The sequence below is a fragment of the Morone saxatilis genome, unplaced genomic scaffold (assembly GCF_004916995.1).
Source record: "Morone saxatilis isolate NCDOM2014 unplaced genomic scaffold, NCSU_SB_2.0 Contig1, whole genome shotgun sequence".
Lineage (NCBI taxonomy): Eukaryota > Metazoa > Chordata > Actinopteri > Moronidae > Morone > Morone saxatilis.
The window spans coordinates 7,462,843-7,470,185 of record NW_023339651.1 but is presented as its reverse complement, the minus strand read 5'-3'; the positions used below and the strand labels follow the sequence as shown (position 1 = coordinate 7,470,185).

General features: G+C 38.5%; 1 protein-coding gene across 3 annotated transcripts in view; it reads right to left on the bottom strand.

Moving 5' to 3' along the window:
* The window catches only part of LOC118332463 (carbohydrate sulfotransferase 15-like), a 33,057-nt gene that overhangs the window by 16,061 nt on the left and 9,653 nt on the right, over positions 1-7,343 (bottom strand). The window contains exon 1 of one of the 3 annotated variants that reach the window (XM_035667768.1): positions 2,878-3,025. The exons of the other annotated variants lie outside the window; for them this stretch is intronic. The gene's annotated coding sequence lies outside the window, so the exon portion shown is untranslated. Of the gene's footprint in view, positions 1-2,877; positions 3,026-7,343 lie in introns of those variants that run through there. 3 annotated transcript variants of the gene reach the window in all.

Below are 7,343 nucleotides of genomic sequence, written 5' to 3'. Positions count from 1 at the left end.
TATTTCTTGATATTTAAATATGTACTGATGTTGGGTTCCATTTTAGCAACTTCCTTAAAATTTTCCAAAGTGACGAAAGCTTCAAAATGACTAAGATGTTTGCTTTTAACAGAAATGTAATTACTGGAGGTCGGATGTCCTCTCCATCACAGAGACGGACACTACACTGTGTAATCAAGGTGCTTAAAGTAGGATGGCATTTTCAGGGTTGTACTTGCAACAAGCCCACTGTTTCCTATTGATGAGCAAATTCGCTCATCTGTAGTCGTCATGCCAGTAGCACTTATTGACTGTCTGCGTCTTTCGTCTAGGCTGAAGTCAACATGGTTCTCGTGCTCAAGGTGATTTTAAAAAAGAGGGGAGTAAGAAGAAGCCATAAGGGTTACAGATGGAAAGAGAGATAAAAAGAGAGTAGACAGATGAAAGTAGATGACAAAGAGGAAAAAGGGCCTGTGTCATTGACGAGAGAATGTCACTCTCAAGGGAAGTCGCATCTAAATCAATCAGCCAGCTAAGTGTAGCAGTGGGCAACTGGCAGCTTGACAGATCTGCTCTATTCATAAAGCAAATACGTTGCTGCTGTCCATCAAACATGATGAAATAGCTTAACTGAAATAGAAATATGGCTAGAGAGCAGTGGATAAAGAGGACACAAGGTTGCATCATCTACCTTTATATTCAAATAATTGTAAGTTTGTAGTTCCTAATAAGTTTATTGTAAGTAAATTATAGCTTTAATAAATTAATTTATTATTGCTTTATAGATCAGTAATATGCACTTAGCAATTGGTTTGTATTAGTACAAGAGCCTTAAGCTGTGATCTTAACAAATCTGATTGGATATATTGGTCAACATTAATTTTTTAAGACAATAAACACTAGGACATCTTGTAACGTAAAAATGCTTTTGCCAGTGCTTTCTGGTCTACACTGTTCAGCCAATAAACTGTTCAATAAACTAACATTGGCTCCACTAATGACTTACTATCATTATACTTTGAGACTGGGTAAGTTATTAAATAGTAATTATGTTGTTTAGAGTCATGGGTTTTTTTTCTAATAAGCCATCAAGATTAATTAAATAGCATTAAAGATGAGCAAGAAAAACACAATAGGCTAGAGAAGGATAGCAATGTTGTCCTTACTACTGACTTGTTACTGATCTATGAAGCCTTAATAAATGATTTACTAACAATTATTAACATTATTGGGTACAACTTATAAATCCTTTATGCAGGTATGCGACTATGCAATATGAACTCTTAGTCAATTAGCGAGTCTGTAAGTCAAAAAGTGTCTTCTGACTCGAAAGATCAAACACATAACTCACATTCGTAATGATTGTAATTAACTTTGAAGACACTGGCATCAGTGGTAATGGCCTGCATGCTGTGCTGATGGCTCCCTCCCTGTGTGGTGCAAATGGAATTGCCTCGGCCTTAATAACTCATCAGAGGGAGACCTCTCCATACTGTCTACCCTGTCATTCAGAGACAGATCAGTGAAACAGGCAATCAGACAGATTTGTTTAAAGTCTGCCGTCTACGCCGCTCCTAGCTGTCCATCTCCGCTCTGGAAAATCCAACCAATCTCACACACTGGCAGCTAATTGCTGTTCTCTTGTGTACCTTTTCTCCTTCGCTTAACAATTCCTTTCTTTGTGTTTATGGCTATAAATACAGGAGGATTGATTATTTGTGTGAAAAGCTGCAGTGTAGATGGACAGATTATCTTTTTTCTACTTTATAAAAGCACCTATTGTTGTTAACACTTTTAAGCCATCTGAAGCAAATCAAATTTCTAACTGGTTATATTAAAGCTTTTCTTACGATGTGAACATGAAGATTTGTTTTCTTTGGCATTATTGTTCTGTTTTTCCTTCTACTGTCCATGAATTGTCTTTATAGTCCATAGTGCTCTGCTTTCAAACACTATGACAAAACCACTCTTTTTTCCACTTTTAATCATTCATTCCTCAAAACGACAAAGGATCAAATACCTGGCTGGAGAAGCAGTGTGTGCAGTGGAGAGCACACTGTCCTACTTCCTCAGCTGTCTGGTATTTCAAATGGAGGAAATTAATTGCATGGCCTGCTGATGGGACCCTGCAATGCCCTTTTTGTTTTGATTCAAAGCAAACTGCCAGCTATCTCTGTCAGACCACAGAGAACTCACTGCTCCATATCAAATTGTTAAAATATCTTAGTTAGCCTCAGAGACCTCCACAGACCTGTGTTGTTGTCTTTATCTTCGACAGCTAGAGAAGATTAAAAGGGCTTTTTTTTCTACTGGGCATAACACCAACCCATTTACAGTGGAACTCAAAAGTTTCCTACGCCTTTTCTCTTTGGAAACAAGGTGCTGGAAACTCTTGGAGACACTTTGCCTCATATTTGTCTGTCCTCAAAGCACCAGAAGAGGAAGGTCTACTTACATGTCAAGGTATCTTTTATTATTCAACGCTGTTTACATAGCATGACAGCTTAAACTTCACTTATCTGCAGGAGCAACAGGCAAATTAGAGGTTGCGTAGACTGGGACACAGTGGAAGTGAGCTGATAAGCTTAAAAAAAGCCTGATCCATATTACCATGAAGAGTGGATGAAAAATGGTTAAGTCCTCAAAGACAAATTAATCACTTGATACCCAATTTATAATTGGCAGTTTAATCAGACACATGTGGATGATGAAGGAGGAAATCAATGTGCCGCTGGACAAAGAGCATATTCACACTCTCTAGATGCACAGTATGCATTAAAATAGAAAAGACAGTACGAGATGCAAAGCAGGTTATGTAATGATTGACAAACAAGAGAACATAATGTAACCAAGTGGTTATCCCTGATTTATTGTGCAGGTGTGCAAAGTAATACTCACAGCGTAAGTGCAGTGTTGCTTCCTCCCATTACAGACGTAAACATGGAATTTTTCTATAGACTCTGTTATCTGTGACAGTAGTAAAAGACACAACTGGAATGTGCACAGCATAAACAATAATCTGCTGCTAGTTTGCCTTCACAAAAAAAGCCAGAGAAAGGGGACAAAGCAAGGAGGCTCTGTAGTTTTTTGACTATGTCCAGGTTGTGGAGGAATATAAAACATGAGCACAAAGTGGACTGAAAACCCTGCGATGAAGACACTTGGGGGACCTTGAGAATAGAACAGCACAATCTGTCCACAGAGTCCTTGTGTGCAGCTGCCAAGGAGTACTCTCGACCTACTCTCACAGACTGATTTCAACCATCCACTGTCATACTGATGACACAGTTTGTCATTCGAGAACAAACTCATCTACTAAGAATTATCAAGCCATTTCCCCTTTAGCAATATTTACAGATCATTCAAAGCAAATAAGCAAAAAACTGAAGAATAGAGTAAACAACTAATGACTTCAGACTGTAAGTAGAATGTCAGTACGGCCTGCAGACTCGGGCAGTTTCCCGTTATGGCTTTTTCCACACAAGCGGCTGATGAGCTGACAGTAAAAGCCGATACTAGCTGAAGGGCTGTAAACATGCATTTAATGCATGTTCTCTTCTGAGAAACCATCTGCTCATCCTCACTACCATGACCTCTTAACATATCCATGAGACGGGAAGTGGATTTTTAAGTCCACCAAAAACACAGGATGTACTGTTGGCGCAAGAGCATGATAGAAGCGCTCAGAAGGAAGAACAAAGGATGTGTCACCACTGCGTCAGCTGGAGAAAAATGTTTTTCCACCAGGCCACTCACAATAATTAAAGTTCAGCATGAGGCCACTGCAAGGGTGGTACAGCCATGAGTTTCACCTTGTGATTGGTTGAAGAGCGCTGGTGATAAATAGCTGCTGATGACACTGACACTGCCTCCTCTGGTATCAAGGCTATTTTAATTTGCCAGGGCGATCTTAAAGGGGCCAGAGCTTTCTCCATAAACTATAGATAGGTATTTATATATTATTATATATAAAATAATTTCAGCAAAAAAGTACCCTAATTGTTTATATTTTTAATTTTGTGAGTAAAATCTTTAACTGATAGTCTTAAGATTTCAGTCCTGGTTGATTTGCCAACACAAGTGGTTACTGTGGCAACAGCAAGTGTGGTTTGATACTACAGCAAACACATTACTTGAGCAGCTATTTTGTCAGAAATGCAACAGAAGAGCAGCTGGTGTATCTGTTTACAGTGCAATCAAACAAACTCATATAGTTATAATAAATGAGTCAAAAATGAATTCTTTCACACAGGACACAGTAAAGTTGGTTACCTTATTGAGGAGTTGGGTGTGTTCTTGTCACCTGCAACTGTTCATCTAACTGTAGCTGCTCCTTGTTGTTCTATTTACTACCTTCCAAAAATTAAAAATTACTGGTTCATGAAAAAATTGTAAAACTGACCGTACATTGAGCTTCCTGTAGCTGCTTCACAATAAAAGTCACTCTGCGTTTCACCAGTTTAGCGGTTAAAATGTGAAGCAGATGTAGTAGGTAGTGTTGGATTTGTATTAAAAGCAACTTAGATAGTAAACAGTATACTGGGATGTTGTTATCAGTGACATAAAATCAAGCTGGATTACATGCAGTCATTGTTTCCTGTGACTCCCTTGTGCATGTAAAGGCAATCTGAATCTAAGCACCACTAACAAATTACGTCCCATATAGAGATGTAATTACTTAATGTAAATATATTAAATGGCTGTTGCATTAAAAATGCAGACCATAATATTAAAAATTAAGTTTGTTATCTTATTATTTTAATTAGATTTATTGTGTCTGACACACCGAAACATTAAGTTTCCAGCTGCAAGAAGATATTTATAACTGTAATACAGTAATAAGGCCCTGTTGTGAAGAGGACATCTAAAAAAAATGCTTCAAATGATAGAAAATAAAGAGAAAAAAAATAAATAAATAATGAGCAGCTGATTATGCCCCAGACTCCCTGTAAACATACAGGAAACAGTTCAACTCTAGTGTGTTCGTGTTTTAATTGCTATTTTTAAAACCTGATTTGCAACCTGTATTATGGAATTTTTTCCATCCCATTTTAATCGTCAAAGTAAATGCTCATAATAAACACGTGACGTAAATGAAAATTATGACCCTTAACTATGGAGTATGTATTTAAATAAATTAAATCAATTGGAAAAAGCATCATTTGCTGGAGTGAATGAAGCGAGAACCAAAGCAAGCTACTGAAGCATGAAATTAATCCTTACAATAGCTTGGCCGTACAAGAGAAACATCTGGAAATAGGATTGCATTTGGCTACATCTCTACAATGGACCACAAAGCCCACTGATAATAGAGCAAGCAGGAGCCCTATGACCTGTAAAATATGTCACTTCCTTCTTCAGCACCCCGGGGGCTTCAGCCCAATCTAATCATGTAAATCACAACCATGTAACACAGGCAAAAAAGAGAAGATCAGTATTAAATGTGGCTCAGAGTGGATTCATTCGTCATATTACCCAGGGAGAAGTCATCCGTCACATTCCCCCAGATCACACACGCTGTTGACCAAAGATCAGAATCTAATCTCCAGGAAGTCAGGCAGGAGGCCCCCCAGGAGACCAGAGGACCTGACCGTGACCCGGCCGAAGGGCGGCCGGGTCAAATTATCAACACAGCCTTTGGACACTTTGACTGTTGCGGAGGGTGGCAAGAAACATGGCCTCTGCCCTGGATTCATAACTGCTGCTAAGCAGGGATCTCATGCAGAGTCCCAGTTCAGCATTTTCTTCTGTCTTATCTTTTATTCATTATTTTAATTTCACTGGCAGCCTCCCACAGCCAGTGCTCCTTCTGAGGTGGATAAGTGCTTATGATGGTGTAATTAAAAAGTGCAGAAAAACAATGGCTGCCATTTAAATTATTGATTGTGGTAATGGATATGTTGTGAAGAACATGGTGTGCTCTGGTCTCTACACAGAACACCTACAATGAGGTTAAATTGGGACTGAAAATGATAATTTAGAGATAAGAGAAAAGGTGACGTGTCTTATCTGAAATGGTAGCCTACTTTACATCAAATTATGAATAAACGATGGTAATTGTATTTGAAGAGCTGCATCTTTAACACAATAAACAATCAAGGATTTCTTGTGTGAATGAAAAGGAGCTTCAGGTTTGAGGGGCATATGCAAAACAGTGCTGCGTTCGCACAGCAGCTTCCAATGAATAATTTATCAGAATGAACTTAGATGTGATGTGTCTGTAACTTATTATCTAACTTTAGAAAATTTATATCCTGATTAATTCAAATAATATCTGGGGACATCTTTGTGTGTATTTCCATATTTTTCCTGTCTATCTCACAGTCACTTTCATGCAGTTTCTCCATTTTATCTTTTGTCTAGCTCTGTGTCGGTGGTCAAATGTTTTTGTCGCTCGATGTTGATCATACTTTGTGTGTCTTGCTGACAGATTTTGAGATGTAGGTTGAAATAAAAGACATAGAAGAGGCATTGATGCAGCTTTCTGACTGACAGGGAAAACTTATTGTAACTTAGTTGTGGGGGAAAAAAGCAAAGTGAACGAGAAGTCGTGAAATATCACTTCAATTCATGGAGGCTCAGTGCTGCGTAGGAGGACTGGATGTTTTTGGTGTTTGTGAAATATGTGCCAATCGGTTTCTCATCCCCTTAAGGTCCATCTCTCGTGTGTTAAATTGCCAATAATGTGGGTGGTGAATGCAGCCTGCAACATTTATATTGAGATCTATTAGCAACTTAGCATCAGAGCTGTTTTCCTAAGGTGGATAAACAACAAGGCTTCTCACAGACAGTCCAGATAAAAAATTGAAGTGTTAGATGGGATTACATTAATACATTTTTACTGATAAAAATAAGAGAAACACAGGCATACTAGAGACAACAATAAAGCAACTGCAGATGCTAGAATTTGGCCCTTTACCTAATTTGACCTCCTTCTTACGACCACCTTTTCATTTGTTCGACACTCTACCAATGCCTGCTCCTGCTCACCTCCTTACTCTCTTTATGAGAGCTGACAGGCCAGCTCTCTACATGTGGACCAAAGTTCAATCTACTGTTAATCTTCCTTTTTCACAAGAAGCAGACAGACCTGGGGGAAAGCAGTTGGTAATTAATCCAATGGGAATGTTTACTGTTTCCAGTCGAATTCCTCTGAACCCACACTGCAGCATAAATGGCTCCGATTAAAATCAGCTCACAGAAAAATTTAGGGGAAAACCGTAACACTTGTATAAAAAGAAGAAAAAATGTTGTGGTTGAGACTTTCTAGACTATATTTACATTTAAAACAATATAGCTGTTGTAGGGTATTTTTCCATCCACATGTTATTGCCCACTGACACCCTTGACATTTGAAGAACACA